Source organism: Protopterus annectens, chromosome 8.part0, assembly GCF_019279795.1.
Source record: "Protopterus annectens isolate FY-2018-M chromosome 8.part0, PAN1.0, whole genome shotgun sequence".
Classification (NCBI taxonomy): domain Eukaryota; kingdom Metazoa; phylum Chordata; order Ceratodontiformes; family Protopteridae; genus Protopterus; species Protopterus annectens.
This window is the reverse complement of record NC_056741.1, coordinates 1,785,207,547-1,785,233,932: the sequence shown is the minus strand read 5'-3', so window position 1 is coordinate 1,785,233,932 and position 26,386 is coordinate 1,785,207,547.

The window sequence follows — 26,386 nt, the reverse complement described above, 5'->3', positions numbered from 1 at the left end:
TGGGTCAGGCTGGTAGATGTGTCTGGTTAAATATCAGTAATGTATCGAAAAATGAATGCATGTAGCAGAATATTACATGTGTGTGTGATCAAAGGACAGTAGCATTTCTAAACATGAATGCATGTGACAGGATGGTAGCAGTGCATGGTTAAAGGACAGTATCATATCAAACATGAATGCATGTGGAAGTATAGTAGCTGTGTCTAGTTAAAGGACATCAACATGTAAACATGAATGCATGTGAAAGTATTATAGTTGTTTGTATTTAAAGGACAGTAACATAGCTAAACATGATTACAAGAGGCAGGATGGTAGGTATTTGTGATTAAAGGAGAGTAATATATCTAAAGATGAATGCATGGGTCATGATGGTAGGTGTGTGTGGTTAAATGACAGCAACCTATCCAAACATGAATGCATGGGTCCAGATGGCAGCTGTGTGTTGTTAAAGGACAGTAGTATATCTAAACATGAATGCATAAGGCAGGATGGCAGTTGTGTGTGTTTAAAGGACAGTAAAATATCTAAACATGAATGCATGTGGCCACATAGAAGGTGTGTATGGATAAATGTCAGTAACATATCTAAGCATGAATGTATGTGGCAGGATGGTAGCTGTGTGTGGTAAAGGGACAGTAACATATCTAAACATGAATGCATAAGGCAGGATGGTAGCTGCGTATGTTAAAGGACAGTAACATATCTAAACATGAATGCATGGGTCAGGATGGTAGCTGTGTGTGTTTAAAGCACATCAACATATCTAAACATGAATGCATTTGGCAGGATGGAAGGTGTGTGAAGTTAAATGACAGTAACAAATCTAAACATGAATGCATATGGCAGAATGGAAGGTTAAAGGACAGTGACATATCTAAACATGAATGCATTTGCCAGGATGGAAGGTGTGTCAGGTTAAAGGACAGTAACATATCTAAACAAGAATGATGTGACAGGATGTAACTTGTGTGTTTAAAGAACAGTGAAATATCTAACCATGTTTGCATGGGTCAGGGTGGCAGCTGTGTGTGTTTGAAGAAAGTAAACTATCGCAACATGAATGCATGTTGCATGATAGAAGCTGTGTTTGGTTAAAGGACAGTAACATATCAAAATATCAATCCATGAGACAGGATGGTACATGTGGTTAAAGGGCAGTAACATATCTAAAGATGAATGCATGTGACAGAATGGTAGTTGTGTGTGTGTGCTTAAGAGCCAGTAACATATCTACACATGGATGCATGTGGCAGGATGGAGGCTGTGTGTGGCTATAGGACAGTAACATATCTAAACATGAATGCATGGGGAAGGATGGTAGGAGTATCTTGTTAAATGACAGCAACCTATCTAAAGGTGAATGAATGTGGTAGGGTAGTCGGGGTATGTGGTTAAAGGACACTAACATATCTACACATCAGTGCTTAAGTGAAGATGTTAGTTGTGTGTGGTCAAAGGAAAGTAATACATCTAAACATTAATGCATGGGCTAGGATGGTAGGTGAGTGTGGTCAAAGGACAGTAACACATTTAAACATGAACGTATGGTATAAGATGGAAGGTGCATGTGGTTAAAAGACAGTAACATTTCTAAAAGTGAATGCATGTGGAAAGATGGTAGCTGTGTGTGGTTAAGGACATCAACATATATAAACATGAATGCATTTTCAGGATTGTACATGTCTGTATTTAAAGGACAGTAACATATCTAAACATGAATATATGGGGCAGGATGATAGGTACTTGGGGTTGAAGGACAGTAACATATCTAAACATGAATGCATTTGGCAGGATGGTAGCTTTGTGTGGTTAAAGGACAGAAGTATATCTGAAGATGAATGCATGGGGCAGGAAGTTAGGTGTGTGTGGTTAAAGGACAGTGATGTATCAAAACATGAATGCATGTAGCAGGATGGTAAGTCCATGTGTGATTAAAAGACAGTAACATATCTAAGCATGAATGCACAGGGCAGGATGGTAGGTACTTGGGGTTGAAGGACAGAAGCATATCTAAACATGAATGCATGGGGCAGGAAGTTAGGTGAGTGTGGTTAAAGGACAGTAATGTATCAAAACATGAATGCATGAATCAGGATTGTATGAGTGTGTGTGATTAAAAGACAGTAACATATCTAAACATGAATGCATGTGGCAGGATGGTCGCTATTTGTGGTTAAACGCCAGTAACATATCTAAACATGAATGCATGGGGAAGGATGGTAGGAGTATCTGGTTAAATGACAGCAACCTATCTAAAGGTGAATGAATGTGGTAGGATAGTCGGGGTGTGTGGTTAAAGGACACTAACATATCTACACATCAGTGCTTAAGTGAAGATGTTAGTTGTGTGTGGTCAAAGGAAAGTAATACATCTAAATATGAATGCATGGGCTAGGATGGTAGGTGAGTGTGGTCAAAGGACAGTAACACATCTAAACATGAATGTATGGTATAAGATGGTAGGTGCATGTGGTTAAAAGACAGTAACATTTCTAAAAGTGAATGTATGTGGAAAGATGGTAGCTGTGTGTGGTTAAGGACATCAACGTATATAAACATGAATGCATTTTCAGGATTGTACATGTCTGTATTTAAAGGACAGTAACATATTTAAACATGAATGCATGGGGCAGGATGATAGGTACTTGGGGTTGAAGGACACTAACATATCTAAACATGAATGCATTTGGCAGGATGGCAGCTTTGTGTGGTTAAAGGACAGAAGTATATCTAAAGATGAATGCATGGGGCAGGAAGTTAGGTGTGTGTGATTAAAGGACAGTGATGTATCAAAACATGAATGCATGTAGCAGGATGGTAAGTATGTGTGTGATTAAAAGACAGTAACATAGCTAAGCATGAATGCACAGGGCAGGATGGTAGGTATTTTTGGTTAAAGGAGAGTAGCATATCAAAGCATAAATGCATGTGGCCTTATGATAGGTGTGTGCATTTAAAGGATAGTAACATATCTAAACATGAATGCATGGGGCAGGATGGTAGGTACTTGGGGTGAAGGACAGAAGCATATCTAAACATGAATGCATGGGGCAGGAAGTTAGATGAGTGTGGTTAAAGGGGAATAATGTATCAAAACATGAATGCATGAATCAGGATTGTATGAGTGTGTGCGATTAAAAGACAGTAACATATCTAAACATGAATGCATGCGGCAGGATGGTTGCTATTTGTGGTTAAATGCCAGTAACATATCTAAACATGAATGCATGGGGCAGGATGGCAGTGTGTGTGTGATTAAAGGACAATAAAATATTTAAACATGAATACATTTGGCAGGATGGTAGCTTTGTGTGGTTATAGGACAAAAGCATATCTAAACATGAATGCATGGGGCAGGAAGTTAAGTGTGTGTGGTTAAAGGACAGTAATGTATCAAAACATGAATGCATGTAGCAGGATGGTACTTGTGTGTGTGATTAAAAGACAGTAACATGTCTAAACATGAATGCATGCGGCAGGATGGTAGCTATTTGTGGTCAAATGACCGTAACATATCTAAACAAGAATGCATGGGGCAGGATGGTATCTGTGTGTGGCTAAAGGACAGTAACATATCTAAACATGAATGCATGAGGTAGTATGGTAGCTGTGTGTGGTTAAAGGACAGTAAAGTAACTAAACATGAATGCATGGGGCAGGATGGCAGCTGTGTGTGGTTAAAGGACATAAACAGATCTAAACATGAATGCATGTGGCAGGACAGAAGGTGTGTGTGGTTAATGGACAGTAACATATTTCAACATGAATGCATGTGGCAGGATGGAAGGTGTGTTTGGTTAAAGACACTAACATCTAAACAAGTATACATGTGTCAGCATGGTACATGTGTGTGGTTAAAGGGCAGTAACACATCTAAACCTGAATGCATGTGGCAGAGTATTAGTTGTATGTGTGTTTAAGGGCTAGTAACATGTTTACACATGAATGCATGTGTCAGGATGAAAGCTGTGCATGACTAAAGGTCAGTAACATATCCAAACATGAATGCATGTGTTAGGATGGAAGCTCTGTGTAGTATAAGGACGGTAACATCTGTTAACATGAGTGAATGGAACAGGATGGTAGGTGTGTCTAATTAATGGACAGTAACATATCTGAACATGAATGACTGGGGCAAGATTGTGCATGTGTGTAGTTAAAGGACTTCAGCATATTTAAACTTGAATGCATGGGACAGCATGGTACATGTGTGTAGTTAAAGGACATCAACATATGTAAGCATGAATGCATGTGGCAGGATGGATGGTGCGTGTGGTTAAAGGACAGTAACATATGTAAACAATGAATGTGGTAGGATAGAAGATGTGTTTAGTTAAAGAGCAGTGACATATCTAATCATGACTACATGGGGCAGGATGGTACATGTGTGTGGCTAAAGGACAGTAACATATCTAAACATGAATGCATAAGGCAGGATGGTAGCTGTGTGTGGTTAAAGGACAATAAAGTAACTAAACATGAATGCATGGGCCAGGATGGTAGGTGTGTGTGGTTAAAGGACATAAACAGATCTAAACATGAATGCATGTGGCAGGATAGGAGGTGTGTGTGGTTAAAGGACAGTAACATATCTCAACATTAATGCATGTGGCAGGATGTAATGTGTGTTTGTTTAAAGGACACTAACATATTTAAACATGAATAGATGTGATAGGATATACATGCATGTGCTTAAAGGGCAGTAACATTTCTAAACATGAATGTGTGGCAGGATGTAAGGTGTGTTTCATTAAAGGACAGTAACATATCTAAACATGAATACATAGGCAGGATGGTACATGTGTGTAGTTAAAGGACACTAACTTATCTAAACATGAATGCATGTGGCAGAATGGCTGTTGTGTGTGTGTGTTTTTGGGCCAGTAACATGTCTACACATACTTGGCTGCATCCTACATAAACTCATGCATGAGATGTATGCACCATTAGGCACCCTATTCAACCAACGCCTGAGGACCGGCTCCATCCCAGATGAATGGAGGATGGCCATTATAATCCCTCTATATAAAGGTGGAGCATCTACTGACTCAGGCCATTACAGGCCCATCAGCTGAAATAGCCAGACCTACAAGGCCATGGAGCACATTATCATGGACCTTATAAACAAGAACATTTTCAACATCAAAATGCTTGAACCCACACAGTTTGGTTTTGTCAAAGGGAGATCATGCCTATTAAACTTGGTCAACTTCTTTGAAACAGTCACCAAAGCAATGGACGAGGGGAAGACGGTTAACATCACCTATCTTGACCTATCCAAAGCCTTTGACACTATTCCCCACTCAGGCCAGCTAGGCATCAACCTGTGTGTTACCAGATGGGTTGCTAACTGGCTCACTGATAGAACCCACTCAGTCAAAGTAGGGGAAGCCACCTCTAGTAGTAGACCCGTAATGAGCGGGGTACCCCAAGGATCAGTCTTGGGGCCTCTACTGTTTGGGATATATTTTTCTGAGGTACAAGCCAAAACCAGTGGTCTGTGGCTGACCACATTTGCAGATGACTGTAAGCTGGGCACTGTCATAAATTTCCCTAGTGATGTGAACATCCTCCAAGAGGGCCTTAGCTAAGCTAATGACTGGTGCCAGGAGCATGGCCGCAAACAAGAAATGCATCATTATCCCCTTTAGGGAAAATGGCATCCCCGCTAATTATCACATTAATAACAACACACTAAGCACACAATATGTTGTGAGGGACATGGGCACGCAGGTTGATAGCAACCTGAGCTTTCACTACCACATTGCCTGCATTGTACAGAAGCCTTTCTACATGGCCCACTTCATAAGCAAGTATATTTCATCCAGGATCAAGGAGGTCATTACATCCCTGTACTCCTCACTTATCAGACCCATTATTGAATGCATTGGTCCATTCGGCATGTACCTTGCCAAGTATATGTAGCAGCTGGAGAAACCACAGAGTTTTATGCCCAAGAAAATCCAGGGTCTCAAACACCTATCTTATACAGATAGGCTAAAAGCCCTGTCCTTCTACTCAGTCTCGTACAGACTGTTCATAGGTGACCTGTGTCTGGCATACAAGGCCATCTCAGACCCAGCTTTGATGGAGATGCTGCATACCCATAAGTCAAACTCCACTAACACAACCCACATGCAAGGCCTCAGCCTGGTCTGTGATATTAATAGAACTTGGTGGGATAGATTTGTATCCCAAAGACTCCCACATCTGTGGAATAGACTACATATCCATATCAAGCAGAGTACCTGACTAGTCTGCTTTAAGAGGAACCTGGATGACTGGATGGGAAACAGAAAATACACCCCTGGGATACCACTTGTGCCCCTGCTGGAAAGGGGAAACAGTGCTGACGTTGTGGGAACATGGGAAAAATTCTTGGCTAGGCTTATAAGGGCCTCCGGTCCAATAGCCTAGTATTGTTCTATGAACCTATGAAAGCGTGTGGCAGGATGGAAGCTGTGTGTGATTAAATAACAGTCACATACCTCAACATAAAAGCATGAGGCAGGATTGTAGCTGTGTGTGGTTAAAGGACAGCAAAATATCTAAACATGAATGCATGGTGTAGGATGGTAGGTGTGTATGGTTAAAAAACATTACCATATCTAAACATTAATACATGTGGCAGGATCATACCTAAATATGAATGAATGGGGCATGAAGATACGTGTGTGTAGTTAAAGGACAGTAACATATCTAAAAGTGAATGCACAAGGAAGGATGGTAGCTGTGTGTGGTTAAAGGACAGTAGCAAACCTAAACAAGAATGCATGAGGCAGGATGGTAGGTGTGTATGGTTAAAGGACAGTACCATATCTAAACATGATTGCATGTCACATGATGGTAGGTGTGCGTGGTTTAAGGAATGTAAAATATATAAACATGAATGCATGGGGAAGGATGGTAGCTGTGTGTGGTTAAAGAACAGTACCATATTGAAACAGGAGTGCATGTCAGATGATGGTAGGTATGCGTGGTTAAAGGAAAGTAAACATTTATAAACATGAATGCATGGGGCAGGATGGTAGCTGTGTCTGGTTAAAACACAATAACATATCTAAGCATGAATGAATAAGGTAGGATTGAAGTGGTGTGTAGTTAAAGGACAAAAGCATCTCTAAACGTGAATGAATGGGGCAAGATGGTACGTGTGTGTAGTTAAAGTACATCAGCATATCTAAACTTGAATGCGTGGGACAAGAGGGATGGTGTGTGTGATTAAAAGACAGTAACATATCAAAACATGAGTACATGTGGAAGGATGGAAGATATCTTTGGTTAAAGAGCAGTAACATATCTAAACATGAATGCATGGGACAGAATGCTACATGTGTGTAGTTAAAGGACATCAACATATCTAAACTTGAATGCATGGGGCAGGATGATACACTTGTGTGGCTAAAGAGCAGAAACATAGCTAAATATGAATGCATGTGGCAGAAAGTTTGTTTTGTGTATGTTTAAGAGCCAGTTACACTATACATGAATGTGTGTGGCAGGATGGAAGCTGTGTGTGATTAAAGGACAGTAACATACCTAAGCATGAATGCATGGACAGGATTTTAGCTGTGTGTGGTTAAAAGAATGTAACATATCTAAACATGAATGTACGTGACAGGACAGTAGCTGTGTATAGTTAAAGAAAAGAAACATATCTAAACTGAATATATGTGACAGGATGGGAGCAGTGTGTGGTTAAGGACAGTATCACATCTAAACATGAATGAATGCGGCATGAAGGTAGGTGTGCTTGGTTAAAGAAAAGTAACATTTCTAAAAGTGAATGCATGTGGTAGCTGTGATTAAAGGACACACATACACACGCACACACACACACACACACACACACACACACACACACACACACACACACACACACACATATAAACATGAATGCATGGGGCAGGATGCTAGCTTTGTGTGGTTAAAGGAATGTAACATATCTAAACATGAATAAAGGGGGCAAGATGCCATATGTGTGCAGTTAAAGGACATCAGCATATCTAAACATGAATGCATGTGGTGGGATGGATGGTGTGTGTGGTTAAAGGAGAGTAACATATCTAAACATGAATATATGAGGCAGGACGGTAGCAGTGTGTGGTTAAGGACAGTATCATGTGTAAACATGAATGAATAAGGCATGAGGGTACTTGTGTGTGGCTAAATGAAACTAACATATCTAAAAGTGAATGCATGTCACATGATGGCAGCTGTGAGTGGTTAAAGGGCAATAACATATCTAAACATGAATGCATGGGAAAGAATGCTAGCTGTATGTGGTTAAAGGACAGTACCATAATTTAACATGAATGCATGGGGAAAGATGGTATGTTTGTGCAGTGAAAGCACTTCAACATATTTAAACTTAAATGTATGGGGCAGGATGGTACATATGTGTAGTTAAAGGACATCAACATATTTAAACCTGAATGCATGGGGCAGGATGTTAGGTATGTCTTGTTAAACGACAGTAGCATATCAAAACATGAATGCATGGGTCAGGATGGTAGGTGTGTGGCGTTAAAGGACAGCAATGTATTGAAACATGAATGCATGTAACAGGATGGTATGTGTGTGTGATTAAAGGACAGTAATATATCTAAACCTGAATGCACAGGGCAGGATGGTAGCTATGTGTGGTAATGGACAGTAACATATCTAAACATGAGTGCATGGGGCAGGATAGTTGGTGTGTGTGGGTAAAAGACAGCAACCTATCTAATACATGTTGGAGAGTAGTTAAAGGAGAGTAACATATCAAAACATGAAGGCATGTGCCCTTTTGATAGCTGTGTGTGGTTAAAGGATAGTAACATATCTAAACATGAATGCATGGGGCAGGATGGCAGATGTGTGTGGTTAAAGGACAGTGACATTTCTAAACACAAATGCAGGAGGCAGGATGGTACGAGTGTGTGGTTAATGGTTAAAGAACAGTATCAAATCTAAACATGAATGCATGAGGCTGGATGGTTTAGACAGACTGATACCCTTTAACTACACCCACATATGTGGGTGTAGTTAAAGGACATTAACATATCTAAACTTGAATGCCTGGGGCAGGATGGTAGTTGTCTGTGGATAAAGGACAGTAACATATTTAAACATGAATGCATTTGTCAGGATGGTAGGTATGTGTGTTTAAAGGACAGTAACATCTCTGCACATGAATGCATGTGGCAGGATTGTAGGTATGTGTGGTTAAAGGACAGTAACATATCTAAACAGGAATGTATGGGGCAGGACGGTACATTTACGTCAATCTGGCTAAAGGACAGTAATATCTCTAAGCATGAATGCATGTGGCATGATGGTACTTCTCTTTGGTTAATGGACATTACCATATCTAAACATGAATATGGGAGACAGGATTGCATACCTGTCTGATTAAAGGACTTTAACATATCTAAACATCAATGCATGTGGCAGGATGGTGGGTGGGTGTGGTTAAACAACAGTAACGTATCTAAACATGAATGCATGGGGCAGGATGGTACGTGTGTGTAGATAAAGGGCAGCATCATTTCTAAACATGAATGCATGCTGCAGGATGGTAGCAATGTGCAGTTAAATGACAGTAGCATATCTAAACATGAATGTATGGTGCAGGATGGTATGTGTTTGTTTTTAAAGAACATCAACTTATCTAAACTTTAATGCCTGGGGCAGGATGGTAGATGTCTATAGTTAGAGGACATAAACATATCTAAACATGAATGCCTGGGGAAGGATGGTAGGTGTGTGTGGTTTAAGGACAGTAACATATCTAAACATGAATGGTGGGGGAAGGATAGTAGCTGTGTGCGGTTAAAGGACATCAACATATCTAAGCATGAATGCATGGGTCAGGATTGCAGGGATGTGTAGTTATAGGACAGCAACATATCTAAACATGAATGCATTTGGCAGGATTATAGATGTGTGCAGTTAAAGAACAGTAGCATATCTAAACATGAATACATGTGGCAGAATGGTAGATGTGTGTGGTTAAAGGACAGTAACATATCTAAACATGACTGCATGAGGCAGGATGGTAGGTGTGTGTAGTTAAAGAACAGTAACATATATAAATGAGAATGCATGTGACAGGATTGTAGCTGTGTGTGTCTGTGGTTAAAGGACAGTAATATGTCTAAACATTAATGCATATGGAATAATGGCAGCTGTGTGTGGTTAAAGGAGAGTAACATATCAAAACATGAATTCATGGGGTAGGATAGTAAGTGTGTTGTTAAAAGACAGTAAGATATCTACACATGAATGCAGGGGGCAGGATGGTAGGTGTGTGTAGTTAAACATCAGTAACATATCTAAACTTGAATGCATAGGGCAGGATGGTATGTGTGTTTGATTAAAGGACAGAAGCGAATCTAAACATGAATACATGTCACAGGATGGTAGCTGTGTGTAGGTAAATGCAAGTAACATATCTAAATATAAATGCATGGTGCAGGATGGTACATGTGTGTAGTTAAAGAACATCAACACATCTAAACATGAATGCATGGGACAAGATGGTAGATGTGCATGGCTAAAGGACAGTAACATATCTAAACATGAATGCATGTGGCAGGATTGTAGCTGTATGTGTGGTTAAAGGACAGTAATATATCTACACATGAATACATGGGGCAGGATGGTAGGTGTGTATGATTAAAAGATAGTAATATATCTAAACATGCATGGGGCAGGATGGTAGATGTGTGTAGCTAAATGTCAGTAACATATGTAAGCATGAATACATGAGGCAAGATGGTACATGTGTGTGTTTAAAGGACAGTATCAAATCTAAACTTGAATGCATGTGGCAGGATGGTAGCTGTGTGGTTAAAGGACAGTATCATATCAAACATGAATGCATGAGGCAGAATTGAAGCTGCATGTGGTTAAAAAGCGGTAACATATCTATACATGAATGTGTGGTGCAGGATGGTTTATATTGGTTGATGTCCTTTAACTACACACATGTAAGTGGGTGTAGTTAAAGGACATCAACATATCTACACTTGAACGCCTAGGGTAGGATGGTACACGTGTGTAGTTAAAGGACATCAACACATATAAACATTAATGCATGGGGCAGGATGGTAGGTGTCTGTGGATAAAGGACAGTAACATATCTCAACATGAATGCATGGGTCAAGATGGTAGATGTGTGTGGTTAGTGGACAGTAATATATCTAAACATGAATGCATGTAGCAGGACAGTAGCTGTATGTGTGGTTAGAACACAGTAACATATCTAAACATGAATGTGTGGGCAGGATGGTAGGGTATTTTTTGTTAAAGAACAGTAAAGGACAGATATCTGATTAAGGTGAGAGACCAAAAATATAAGATATGGAAGAAGGGTTGAACTACAACTTTGAAAACTGAAACAAACAAGCTGGACAAACAGATTAAGCATAGTGTGAGACAAGAGCAAAAAATATTTGAAGAAAATTTATATAACGATATTGAGCATAATAGGAAACCTTTTTATAGATACATAATATGTGGAAGGAGTAAAGACACAAAAACTGATACACTGTGTGCAGATTCTAAAATGTATTTTCAGGCGCAACAGATTATATATTTACAAAATCTTATGCAAAACAGTTTGGTTCCACAAAAGAGGTGATAACGTGTTCTAGTGACATCCAGATAACCCCAGATACTGGAATCAAATTATGTTATATTGAAAAAGAACTGTGCAAACTAGATCCAAACAAAGCACAGGGAGGAGACGGAATTAGTAACAATGACCTGAGACCACTTCAGCAAGAACTTACAGTACCATTATATCTATTATTCACTAGATCATATAAATATGGGGAGATTCCTCAAGATTGGAGACATGCACTTATTAAACCTGTCTTTAAGGGAAAGGGGAGTAGGACAATCCCAGAGTCATAAAGACCCTTAAGTCTACTTTTATATTGTGGAAAAATAATCGAAAAGACAATATTAGACAAGTTATTGTCAGAACTGGATAGGTTGGGATTTGAAACCATATATCAACATGCATATGTTGAAAATAGATCTATTACCACCAGTAGCATGATGTTCTATAACAATATAATAACAGCTATGAATAAAAAATTGTGCTGTAGTGTAATTTATATAGATTTAACTACAGCATTTGACAGGATCATACACAAAACAGTGATCAATAAATTAGTACAACTAGGTGTTGATGTACTCTTGATAAGATAGATAGCTGCATGCCTTACAAATAAGACACGGCAAGTATCATACAGCAACTGGACAGGTGAAATCCTTGGTTACAGTCAAGGTGTCCCACAGGGCTCTGTCCTAGGCCCTTACTTGTTTAGATTGTATCTTTCAGATCTAACTTTTTCATCAAGGAGGTCATTACATCCCTGTACTCCTCACTTATCAGACCCATTATTGAATGCATTGATCCATTCGGCATGTACCTTGCCAAGTATATGCAGCAGCTGGAGAAACCACAGAGGTTTATGCCCAAGAAAATCCAGGGTCTCAAACACCTATCTTATACAGATAAGCTAAAATCCCTGTCCTTCTACTCAGTCTCGTACAGACTGTTCAGTCTATATGCAGACGACCTGAAATTGGGTAAACTGATTACATGTGTTACAGATAAGGCATGTCAGCAAAATAACTTGACTAAATTGACCATTTGGGCACAGGAGAATAATATGTTGATAAATACATCAAAAACTAAGCATATTAGATTTGGGAGACATAAATTGAAAGGTGAATATTTAAAACAGCACACAGTGATTGAAACTGCAGACTCATTTAAGGACCTGGGTATATGGGTAGATTCAGCTATGAGTTTTTCCAATCATATCAACTAATTGGCTAATTATAGTCATAAAACTATAGGTGGTATAAAAAGATTTATAAAGTCGAGGCAATCAAAAATGATGAAACCATTGTTTGTTAGTTGCATTACACCCAAACTTGAGTATGGAATGACAACATGGAAACCCTATAAGAAAACAAGCATGAGTAAACTGGAAAGAGTACAGCGGAACTATACCTAGGGCATCCATGGATGTGAAAATTTAAGTTATTATGAAAAACTAAAATATCTGTACTTATATAGTGTCTCTTACAGATATCTAAGAGAAGATCTTATTCAGGTTTATAGGGCATTTAGAGACAAATACCTCTGGGAATGTTTGGGGTTATCAAAAAGTACTAGAGAATTTATCAGAAAACCTATGTAGGAGATTCTATAGGAATAAGAAGTCTACTAATTGGTTCTCTAACAGAGTAGCTGATACATATAACAGACTACTAAATTACATTAAAGCAAGTACTAGTTTAGATATTTTTAAGAACAGCCTGGACACTTATAGGAACTCATAAGTAAGAGTATTTCATCCAGGGACAAGGAGGTCATAACATCCCTGTATTCTTCCCTTATAAGGCCCATTATCGAGTACAATGCCCCTTTCAGCATGTACCTAGCAAAGCACATGCATCAGCTGGAGAGACCACAGAGGTTCCTCACCAGGAGAATCCAGGACCTCAAACATCTACCATACACAGATAGGCTAAAAGCCTTAAACTTCTATTCAGTTTCATACAGACTCCTCAGAGGTGACCTCTGTCTGACATACAAGGTGTTCAGCGTCTATATTACCTTATTGTATGATTTAAATAGCGAACACTATTTAATCGTACCTAAAATATCTAAACCACAAAATATCGAACATACAGAACAGCAAATTTTTTTCCCAGGGAAAAAAATTTGCTGTTCCGAAACACAAACACACAACACAAACACACCAAAATAAATAAACCACACGCATACACTTAACAAAACCATAATTCTAACCCTACACTACTACCTATCCACTCACCTTAACCCAACCCTAACCTTAAAGTCCCTAACTACTGCACACTCACCTTACCCACTCCCCAACCCTAAAGTCCCTAACTATCACACTCTCACCTTACCTGCTCCCTAACCCTAAAGTCCCTAAGTATCGCACACTCACCTTACCCTGATCCGTTCCCACACTTACCTTAACCCGGTCCATAACCTCCGTTCACACACTTAACTTACCCTGGTCTGTAACCTTCCCACCACAGCAGAGTAAATAATGAAGCCATAGAACGGACAACCAAAATCTTACCCTAGGTAAGATTTCGAAATTCCGTGGTTTCGCTATTTTGAGTTTTCAACAAAAACAGGTCGATATTATAGCATTCGAAGTTTAAAAACTTCAGTACTATAATATAGACCCTGTGTTTATGGACCCCACCTTTATGGGACTGCTGCATATCTACAAGTCAAGTTCCACTCGAGTAACCTGCATGTGTGGCCTCAACCTGGTCTGTGACATCAACAAGACTTGCTGGTGGGACAAATTTGTTTCCCAGGGACTCCCCTATTTATGGAATAGCCTCCCTCTCCACATCAAGCAGAGTAGCTCTTTACCTCTTTTTAAGCACAACCTAGATAACTGGATGAGAAATAGAAAATATACCCCTGGGATTCTACCCATGTCCCTACTGGACAGGGGCATCAGGTGCTAATTTGTCTAAACATGGGCTAAACTCTTGGCTAGGCTTATAAGGGCCTCAGCGCCAATAGCCTAGTAACTTCCTATGATCCTAAGTGTTTTGGTATATTGGCAAGCTAGAAGGGCATTAATGACCATGCATGGGTCAGGATGGTATGTGTGTGTGTGTGTGTGTGTGTGTGTGTGTGTGTGTGTGTGTGTGTGTGTGTGTGTGTTTAATGGGCAATAACATATCTAAACCTGAATGCATGTGGCAGGATGGTAGGTATTTGTGGTTAAAGGACAGTAACATATCTAAACAGGAATGTATGGGCCAGGATGGTACTTGTGTGTGTGATTAAAGGGCAACAACATGTCTCCACATGAATGCATGTGGCAGGATGGTAGCTTTGTGTGAATAAAGGACAGAAACATATCTAACATGAATGCATGGGGGAGGATGGTATGTGTGTGTGGTTAAAGGACAGTAACATATCTAAACATGAATGCATGCAGCAGGATGGTAGCTTTGTGTTGTTAAAGGACAGTAACATACCTAAAAAAGAATGCATGTGGCAGGATGGTAGGTGTGTGTGTGTGTGTGTGTGTGTGTGTGTGTGTGTGGTTAAAGGACAGTAACATAACTAAACATGAATGCATGGGGAAGTATGATAGGATATATGTCATTAAATGACAGTATCCTATCTGAACAGGAATACATGGGTCAGGATGGTATGTGTGTGTGTTTAAAGGACAGTACATATCTAAACAAGAATGCATGTGATAGGATAGTAGGTATTTGTGATTAAAGGACAGTAACATAGCTAAACAGGAATGCATGGTGCAGGATGATACTTCTGTGTGTCTGGTTAAAAGACAGTAATATATGTAAACAGGAATGTATGGGGCAGGATGGTGGGTGTTTGTGGTTAAATGACAGTAACATAACTAAACATGAATGCATGAGGCAGGATGGTACATCTCTGCAGATAAAGTACAGTAACATGTCTAAACATGAATGCACGTGGTGTGATGGTAGCTGTGTATAATTAAATGACAGCAATATATTTAAACATGAGTGCATGGTCCTGGATTGTATGTGTGTGTTTTTAAAGGACATCAACATATCTAAACATTAATGCCTGGGGCAGGATGGCACATGTCTGTAGTTAGAGGACATCAACATATCTAAACATGAATGCATGTAGAATGATGGGAGGTGTATGTGTGGTTAAAGGACAGTAACATATCTAAACAGGAATGTACCGGGCATGAAGGTAGCTGTGTGGGGTTATAGGACAGTAACATATTTAAACATGAATGTATGGGGATGATAGTAGGTGTGTTTGTTTAAAGGACATTAGCATATCTATACATGAATGCATGTGCCAAGATGGTAGCGTTATGCGGTTAGAGGACAATAACATATCTAGACACGATTGCATGGTGCAGGATGTTACATGTGTGTGGTTAAAGGACACTAACATATCTAAAACGAATGCATACGGCAGGATGGGAACTTTGTGTTGTTACAGGGCAGTAACATATCTAAACCTTGTTGCATGGGTCAGGATTGTAGGGATGTGTGGTTAAAGGACATCAGCATATCTAAACATGAATGCATGTGGCAAGATGCTAGATGTGTGTGCATGGTTAAAGAGCAGTAACATATCTAAACAGGAATGCATGTGGCAGGATAGTAGGTATTTGTGGTTAAACAACAATAACATATCTAAATGTGAATGCAAGGGCAGGATGGTAGGTATATGTGGTTAAATCTAAACCAGAATTTAAGTGGCAGGGTGTTAGCTTTGTGTGGTTAAACAACAGTAACATATTTAAACAGGAAGGCATGAGGCAGAATGGTAGGTTTGTGTGGTTAATGGACAGTAACATATCTAAACGTGAATGCATGGGGCAGGATGGTAGTTGTGTGTGGTTAAAGGACAGCAACATTTCTAAACATGATTGAATGGGGCAGCATAGTGCATGTATTTGGTTAAAGGACAGTAACACATCTAAACATGAATCCAAGTACCAGGAAGGTAGCTTTGTGTGTGGGTAAAAGACAGTAATGGATCAAAACATCAACACATGTGGCAGGGTGGTAGGTATGTGTGTGGATAAATGTGAGTGTATGGGGCAAAATGGTATATGTGTGTGGTTAAAAAACAGTAACATATCTAAACATGAATTCATGTGGCTGGATGGTAGATGTATGTGGTTAAAGAACAATAACATATCTAAGAATGAATGCATGTGGTTGTATGGAGGTAGATGAATGGTACCTGTGTGTGGTTAAAGGACATCAACATATCTAAACATGAATTCATGTGCCAAGATTGTAGATGACTGTGTTTGCAGGACAGTAATATAACTAAACAGGAATGCATGCGGCAGAATGGTAGCTTTGTGTGGTTAAAGGGCAATAACATATTTAAATGTGACTGGACGGGACAAGATTGTAGCTCTGTGTAGTTATTGGAGAGTAACATACCTAAACATGGATGCATGGGTCAGGATCATAGTGGTGTGTGGTTACAGGACAGTAACATATCTAAACATGAATGCATGGGGGGGTGGATGGTAGTTGTATTTGGTTAAAGGACAGTTTCATATCTAAAGATGGATGCCCTGTGGCAAGATGGTAGGCGTGTGTGGTTAAAGTACAGTAATGTATGTAAACATGAATATATGTGGCAGGATGGTAGCTGTATGTGTGTAAAGGAGAATATCATATCTAAACATGAATACATGGGGCAGGATGGTAGGTGTGTGTAGTTAAACAACAGTAACATATCTAAACATGAATGCATGGGGCAGGATGGTAGGTGCGTGTGGTTAAAGGACAGTAACATTTCTAAACATGATTGAATGGGGCAGGATAGTACATGTGTTTGGTTAAAGGAAAGTAACACATCTAAACATGAATCGAAGTATTAGGATGGTAGCTTTGTGTGTGGACATACGAAAATAAAATTGCCAAAGATTCCAAAGACAGCCACAAGGCATTCTATAGTTATGTCAAGAATCTAAACGGCAATGCTCAGATCTGCTCTGAGCTACAACAGAATGGCATTAAATATACTGATCCCAAGGATATTGCCAATATCCTGGCAGATCGATTTAATGCCAATTTCACCCCCTCTTACCCCCTAAACGGCCTATCTCAATACCAAAAGATTGCCAAATTCCAGTAATCATGGCCACACAGGTAGAAACCACACTCTCCAAAGCTAAAAATACAGCATCCATGGGACCAGATGATATCCCGGGCTGTGTCCTACATGAACTATGAAATGAACTGGCACCTCGCCTAATTGTCATGTTTAATCATAGCCTCACCTCAGGCTTTGTGCCCACTGAGTGGTGCACAGCTACATTTATCCCACTCCATAAGGGGGGTTCCACCTTGGATCCTGGGAACTACCATCCCATCAGTCTGACGAGCCTGATCTGCAAGGGCATGGAATGCATTATCATGGAACTTATAAACAAAGACATTGGCAACCTTCAAATAATGGATCCTACCCAGTTTGGGTTCATGAAGGACCGATCTTGTCTCCTGAACCTGATTGACTTCTTCAAATCAGTCTCCAAAGCTGTGGACGAGGGTAAGGCAGTCCACACAGCCTAGCTGGACCTCGCCAAGGCCTTTGACACCATCCCCTACTGTGGAATCATAGATAAACTTGGTACGCTGGGCATAAATCCCTACATCACTCGATGGGTTGCAAACTGGCTTACTGACAGAACCCAGACTGTAAAAGTAGTCGACTCCAACTCCTGCTTCAGACAAGTGACAAGTGGAGTACCTCATGAATCAGTCCTGGGACCGTCCTTGTTTGGCATCTACTTCTCTGAAGTGCAGGCCAACACTAAGGGACTCTGGCTAACAAAGTTCACAAATAACTGCAAACTGGGAGCCATTGTGGAATCCCCAAATAATGTGGATATTCTACAAAATGGCCTTAGAGAAACAGATGCTTGGAGCCAGGGCCATGGGCACAAGATTAATGCCAAGAAATGTATAGTTATCCCCTTTTGGGAAAAACCATGTACCCATGCATTACTACATAGGTGGCAGAACACTAAACACCGAAAGTGTAATGAGAGACTTAGGGACACAGGTGGACAGTGGTCTTACCTTCAATAACCACATCACAACAGTCAGGAAATCCTTCTATGTGGCACACCTCATCACTAAGGGCTTTTCATTCAGAAAAAAGGAGGTCATTGTCCCACTGTACTCATCCCTCATTAGACCCATTATAGAGTACAATGCCCCATTTAGTATGTATCTCACAAGACATCAGCAACAGCTGGAAAGGTCGCAGGAATACCTCACTAAAAGAATCACAGGCCTAAAGCAGATGCCCTATGCTGACCGTCTAAAAAAACTCCAGCTATACTCTGTGGCATATTGTCTACTCAGAGGGGATCTCTGCTTAACATACAAGGCCATGTCAAACCTTGAGCTGTTGGACATGCTCCACTTAAAGAAATCCCAATCCCTCAGAGCCACATGCTCCAGGGATCTAAACCTTGTCATCACAATGAACAAAACATGCTGGAGAGATAGGTTCCTGACCCAGAGACTCTCCATACTCTAGAATAGACTGCCCATACATGTCAAGCAGTTTGCCTCCTTTGCCCTCTTCAAAAGGAACCTTGACGATTGGATGGGAGATAGAAAATTCATCCCGGGGATCACGTCAGTCGCCCTGCTAGACAGGGGTCCAGGGAAGTAAATATTGTGGAAAGAAATATGCAGGGAATTGTTATGGCTAGGCTTGTATAAGCCCTAGTGCCGATAGCCTAGTACCAACTTATGAACCTATGAAACTATAAACCTATGTAATGCATCAAAACATCAACACATGTGGCAGGATGGTAGGTATGTATGTGGATAAATAAAACTTGCATATTTAAACATGAGTGTATGGGACAGGATGGTAGATGTGTGTGGTTAAAGAGCAGTAACATATCTAAACAGGAATGCATGTGGCATGATAGTAGGTATTTGTGTTAAACAACACCATATCTAAATGTGAATGCAAGGGGGCAGGAGAGTAGATTTTGTGATTAAAGGACAGTAGCATTTATATACATGATTGAATGGGGCAGGATAGTACATGTGCTTGGTTAAAAGACAGTAACACATCTAAACATGAATCTAAGTATCAGGATAGTAGCTTTGTGTGTGGGTAAAGGACAGTAATGCATCAAAACATTAATGCATGTGGCAGGATGGTAGATATGTGTGTGGATAAATGAAATTAACATATTTAAACATGAATGTATGGGGCAGGATGGTACATGTGTGTGGTTAAACAACAATAACATATCTAAAGATGAATGCAAAGGGCAGGATGGTACATGTGTGTGGGTAAAGGACAGTAAAATATCTAAACATGAATGCATAGGGGAAAATGGTAGGTATGTCTGGTTAAAGAACAGTAACATGTCTAAACCAGAATGCATGTGGCTGGATGGTAGGGGTGTGGTTAAATCTAAGACAGAATTTAATTGGCAGGGTGGTAGCTTTGTGTGGTTAAACAACAGTAACATATTTAGAGAGGAAAGCATGGGGCAGAATGGTAGGTTTGTGTGGTTAATGGACAGTAAAATATCTAAACATGAATGCATGGGGCAGGATGGTAGGTGTGTGTGGTTAAAGGACAGCAACATTTCTAAACATGATTGAATGGGGCAGCATAGTACATGTATTCAGTTAAGGGACAGTAACACATCTAAATATGAATCCAAGTACCAGGATGGTAGTTTTGTGTGTGGGTAAAGGATAGTAATGGATCAAAACATCAACACATGTGGCAGGATGGTAGGTATGTATATGGATAAATGAAATTAACATATTTAAACATGAGTGTATTGGGCAGGATGGTATATGTGTGTAGTTAAAGAACAGTGACATATCTAAACATGAATTCATGTGGCTGGATGATAGATGTATGTGGTTAAAGGACAATAACATATCTAAGAATGAATGCATGTGGTTGGTTGGTAGGTGTTTGAGGTTAAAGGACAGTAACATATCTCAACATGAATGGAGGTATTTGAATGGTACCTGTGTGTGGTTAAAGGGCATCAACATATCTAAACATGAATGCATGCATCAAGATTGTAGATGGTTGTGTTTGCAGGACAGTAATATAACTAAACAGGAATGCATGTGGTAGAATGGTAGCTTTGTGTGGTTAAGGGGCAATAACATTGTTTAAATGTGACTGGACAGGACAAGATTGTAGCTCTGTGTAGTTAAAGGAGAGTAAAATACCTAAACATGGATGCATGAGTCAGGATCATAGCGGTGTGTGGTTAAAGGACAGTAACATATATAACAAGAATGCATGTGGTAATATGGTAGGTGTGTGTGGTTAAAGGACAGTTGCATAGCTAAACGGGAATGCATGTGGCAGGATGGTAGGTGTGTGCGCGCGTGTGTGTGTGTGTGTATGTCGTTAAACTACTATAACATATCTAAACATGAATGCATGGCGCGAGATGGTAGCTGTGTGTAGTTAAAGGACAGTAACATATCTAAACATGAATGCATGGGGGAGGATGGTAGTTGTGTTTGGTTAAAGGACAGTTTCATATCTAAAGATGGATGCCCTGTGGCAGGATGGTAGGTGTGTGTGGTTAAAGGACAGTAATGTATGTAGACATAAATATATGTAGCAGGATGGTAGCTGTATGCGGGTAAAGGACAGTATCATATCTAAACATGAATGCATGGGGCAAGAAGGTAGGTTCATGTGTGGTTAAAGGAGAGTAATATATCTAAAAATGAATGTATGTGGAAGTATGGTAGCTGTGTGTTGTAAAAGGACATCAATATATTGTATATAAACATGAATGTATGGGGGAGGATGGTATTTACGTGTGGTTAAAGAACATATCTAAACGAATGCATGTGGCAGAATTGTATGCACCTGTGTTTAAATAAAGGACAGTAGCCTATTTAAACAAGAATGCAGGTGGCAGAATGGTAGGTGTTTGTGATTAAAGGACAGTAACATATATATATGCAAAAATGTATGGGGCGGGATGTTAGGTGTGTGTGGTTAAAAGACAGTAACATATCTAAACATGAATGCATGTGGCAGGATGGTAGCTTTGTGTGGTTAAAGGACAGTTGCATCTTTTAACAGTAATGCATGTGGCATGATGGTAGGTATTTGTCTGGTTAAAGGACAGTAACATATCCAAACATGAATGCATGGGTCAGGATTGTAGTGTATATATAGTGAATTAGTGAATTATCAGTGATGACACTGATTTAAAGAAAACATTGTGCATCCTCATCTCAGATAATCATTATTGCAAAATAAAATAAGCTAAATAAAGTTATCACAAATGCAAACTAATGTTCTGTACTTAAGATTATCAAAAGACAATGAAGAATTAACTTTTTTTGTGGGTGGCTTCACCATTACCCCCTGAAATTTAATAAACTAATTTCAGGGCCCACAACTAAAATCAAAGGGAAAAAGTATGGAACTATATCACAGTTAGTCTCTTGAAATTAAACCATACCATACCTTTACCATGAACACATTTTCTTACAATTTCAGCAAGAATAAATCAGTGCACCAAACAAATTACACCTACATAAACAGATAGTTAGACAGATAGATAGAGATATAAAGATATATAATTATTTTCAAGTCTTTTAGCATACTGGAAGAAGAGATACTAAATAAAACAGCTTCCTTTTTAATTTTGAAATTAACGCAGCTCTCTGTAGCTTTGCATTGTTAATCTCAGAAAGTATTACCTTATTTGCACAATACTTTAGATGCCAGCTTCACCACTGTCTTTCCATATAGGTTCAGTTTCATATAGCTCATTAGGTGACCAGTTCATAGACTGTAACTAGGCCTTCTACACAAACTTCTTCAAATCATATCTAACAAAGACATCAAACTGAGTATCCAATGACAGGAATTACACAATTTTAGCTAGAGCCTCTGCTCTAACCACAAAGATCCTCCCACTTGGAGGACATGTTGAACAAGTGTTTACTTACCCTGGGAAAAATTTGCTGTTTGGTTATTTAAGGTATTGCGATTTTCATTGTGCTAAAATGGATTTTAATTATATGAAGTTTGAACTTTCAAAGTAGATCCATATATATATATATATATATATATATATATATTTATATATATATATATATATATATATATATATATATATATATATATATATATATATATATATATATATATAATCTTTAACTGAATTCATTATTATTGGTTAAAAGATCTTTGTCTGAAGTACAAAACTGTGAAAATATTGCTGAAAACCATATTCAGAAAACAGTACTTTAAGCTTTTTATCATTCGGAGCAACATGCACCTCCAAACCTTCCAGACACAACTTATATTATAAATACAGCTACAACAGTGGAGAAAGAACAACACTACCAGTTTGCTGAAAGTGGCTTTCGGCAATAAAGTTATCACACTGCTCTCAATAAACAAACAGCATTCTCCAAAATGACATGTTCTCCTATATATCTTTTTACTGATCTGTCATTCCTTATATGTAGATTAGATATAGATATAGATATACTCCGGGATTCATGAAGCTTGCGCCAGGTGCCGGAGTAGCATCGGCGGTCTAGCACCAAATATGGCTGCCGAGCAATTCAGGTACGAGCTGTTTCCACATGCACTACCAGCGTACGCCAGAGCTGCGCAGCTCCTGGTGCATGTATGCTAATTACCCCATGCACAGCAGTGTAGCATGCAAATGAAGGTATATAGCGATTCATGAAGTGGTGCAGACGTAGCGTAAGCATGAAGAAATGTAAACCAAAAAAAAAAACGGTTTACATTTTTTCAAACATAAAATCGGAGCCATGAAAGCGGACCAAACTTACATATTATAATGTTAATATATGACAATGGCTAAATATATAGCCAATGGCATAAAAAACATGCACATCACATAAAAAATAACATTTAATGTCATGGCCACACTAACACAAAGTAAAACCGCAGTGCATCGGTGTGCAAATGGGATCACAAGGAAAATATATTTAGATGTCATAAAACTGCAATGTAACACAATTCATGAATTCCCCACAATAGTCAATGGCATGCATGCTACACCACAACCATGGCGCAAGGGTTGGTAAGGGTCTGTGACAGTGTTCTGCGTGGTAAGTAGGAATTAGTAGTCAATGCCATGCAAATGAGTCAAGTAATACTGAATCGCAAATGCCCCACCGGCATAAGTATGTCCCACATGGCGTAGTGGTACAACACCAAGGAGTGGCCTGGAGGTAAACATGACATCAAGAGAGGGGTGCTCCACCATAGCTGTAAGCACATTTGAGCATTGCTAATCCGGGTTGCCTGTTGTGAAGCAAAGCCGCAGGATAGGGGTGTGGAAGTAGCCATAGCTTTGCTTAGCTGAGAGCACAAAAGGTAACCGAAAGTGCATGTGAACGTGGATGAAAACGTGCTCGAATCTCGGTAAACAGTTGTGCGTGGCTCGCACCAAAGCTGAAACAGGAAGGATACAGGAAGACAATAAGGAAATGCTGCAGCATGGTAATTGGAGTACAAATGCGTAATTAACAATTAGGAACTCACAGTGGGCCATTGACAACAGCTAACAAGGCTGCTAGCAGCTACCTGCAGAACAGGAAAGGAGAGGTGCTGTACAGCAAAGAAAAGAGAACTGTCACAGCAGAATAAAGCAAACTTGCAGTAGATCAACTACATAACAGATTTCCCAACACAATCCTGGGTTGTGAAAGTACAAAACAAGAAAGCTAGCAGCTGGATGCATGCCTGACAATGGGAGGGGAATCGGGTTGAAAAGTGAAGTAAAGGGCAATAGATGAATCATGGCAGCCAAGCGTAAGTCAACATCAAAGTTCCCACAATAGCAGTACCTGCTGTAAAACCAATAATTAAGATACCCCGCAGCTGGAATTGCACATACACACCCTATTACACCAGCATCATCCATTGCACAATAGTATAAGGTATGAAAGCCCCCCACACACACTTGTGTATTCCCAGACACTCTGCACCATTGGTGTATACAGATGGGGAACTTTTAATTGTACATATTAGGGGCTGCCATAGCTTTGATTCACCAGCATGTGTTGGAGACTGACGGTGGTGTGGAGGATGATGTTGACAACCATCTCAGGCACCGGAGGAGGAGAAGAGTGTTCAGACCAAGGGTAACCTACCAGGGGCTACATGATCTGGAAATAGTAGAGTGTTACAGAGTGGACAGGGACACCATACATCAACTTTTTGAGCTGTGCCGGCCATGCCTCAGAGCCAGAAGTAACAGAGGGGAACCCATCCCTGTGTACACGAAGGTATGTGTAAGCTTGAGAATACTAGCCACAGGTACCTTCCAAAGGCCAACTGGGGATATCATGGGGATCTCACAGGCATCAGCATCCAGGGTACTCCACCAGTTCCTAGATGCCATGTTACCACATGCCAATGAGCACATATAATTTTCCCGAACGCAGGAAGAGTTGTACAGCAATATGCGTCTCTTCCACCATGTGGAAGACTACCCGGAGGTACTGGGTGCAATAGACTGCATGCACATACACATCAAGTCACCACCCGGTGAGCAGGGTAGGCGCTACATAAACTGCAAGGGATACCCCTCCATCAAATGCCAGATCGTGTGCAATGCCCAGGGCATTATCATGGATGTGTGTGCTGGCAGCCCTGGAAGCTATGACGACTCCCACATCTGGCATGCCTCACAGCTGTATCTGGTATTTGACAGAGGGGACATCCCATATGGCCACCTGATGGGGGATGCTGGCTATGCACTGGAACCATGGATGAGGACTCGTATCAGAAATGCACGCACATCCACACAAAAACGCCATAATGAGGCACACGCAGAAACCAAAATCATCATAGAGCACGTGTTTGGGATGCTGAAATCACGGTTCCGTTGCTTGGACATATCTGGTGGAGTCTTGCAGTACTCTCCAGGCATGTGAGCCCACATCTTCATAGTATGTGCCATGCTACACAATATGATCCTGTGGAAACAGCTGCAGCAGGGACAGAATGGTGAAGGCCCTCACATCCCACCACCATTGCCAAGGGCCCCACAGGCACAGAGGGACTCAGACCACTAACACCTTGTGCCAGCCCCAGTAGGCAGACGGAGGCATGCCCAGTATGCCAATGCCTTGGCAATGAGGGAACATATAGCACACACACTGACAGTGTAGGCACTTATGGACTGACACCCTTCTCCACCTGCACACACAGCAAACATGGATGGCACACACACACACACACACACGACCACCTATAAATTGGCATGTATAAATGGCCTACTGTGTGTATCCTACATAGGTAGCCCTCAACTATTGTACACACAACTGCCATTGGCACAAGGTAAATCAATACCTGAACAGTAAATTAAGTAATCAGCATGTGCTCATACTGTATGTATAGGTTCATAGATACATAGGTAGGTACATGCCTAACTGCCCAAGGACACATAAGCATAGCCAAAAGGTGTCTGCTGTTGCCACTGCATTGATTAACTAACTGTCCCTCTGTGGAGCAGAGCCAATTGCAGGATCCCAGGGGTGTATCCACTGTTCCCCACCCACTCTGCAAGGATTCCCTGGAGTGTTAATGAGGGGTTTTGTATAATGTAATCAGGGATGTAGTTCCAAATAATGGGGAGTATCCATGACATGAATCTTCTCAGATGCTTTACATATTACATAGTATACCTTAACCACAGCTTGCATATATAGGTAGCATTCCACAGAATATTAAACATATGGAACACACAACCTCTGAAATGTGCGTTAATCAGCCTTGCACTACCGGTGCCTGCTCTGAGAGGCA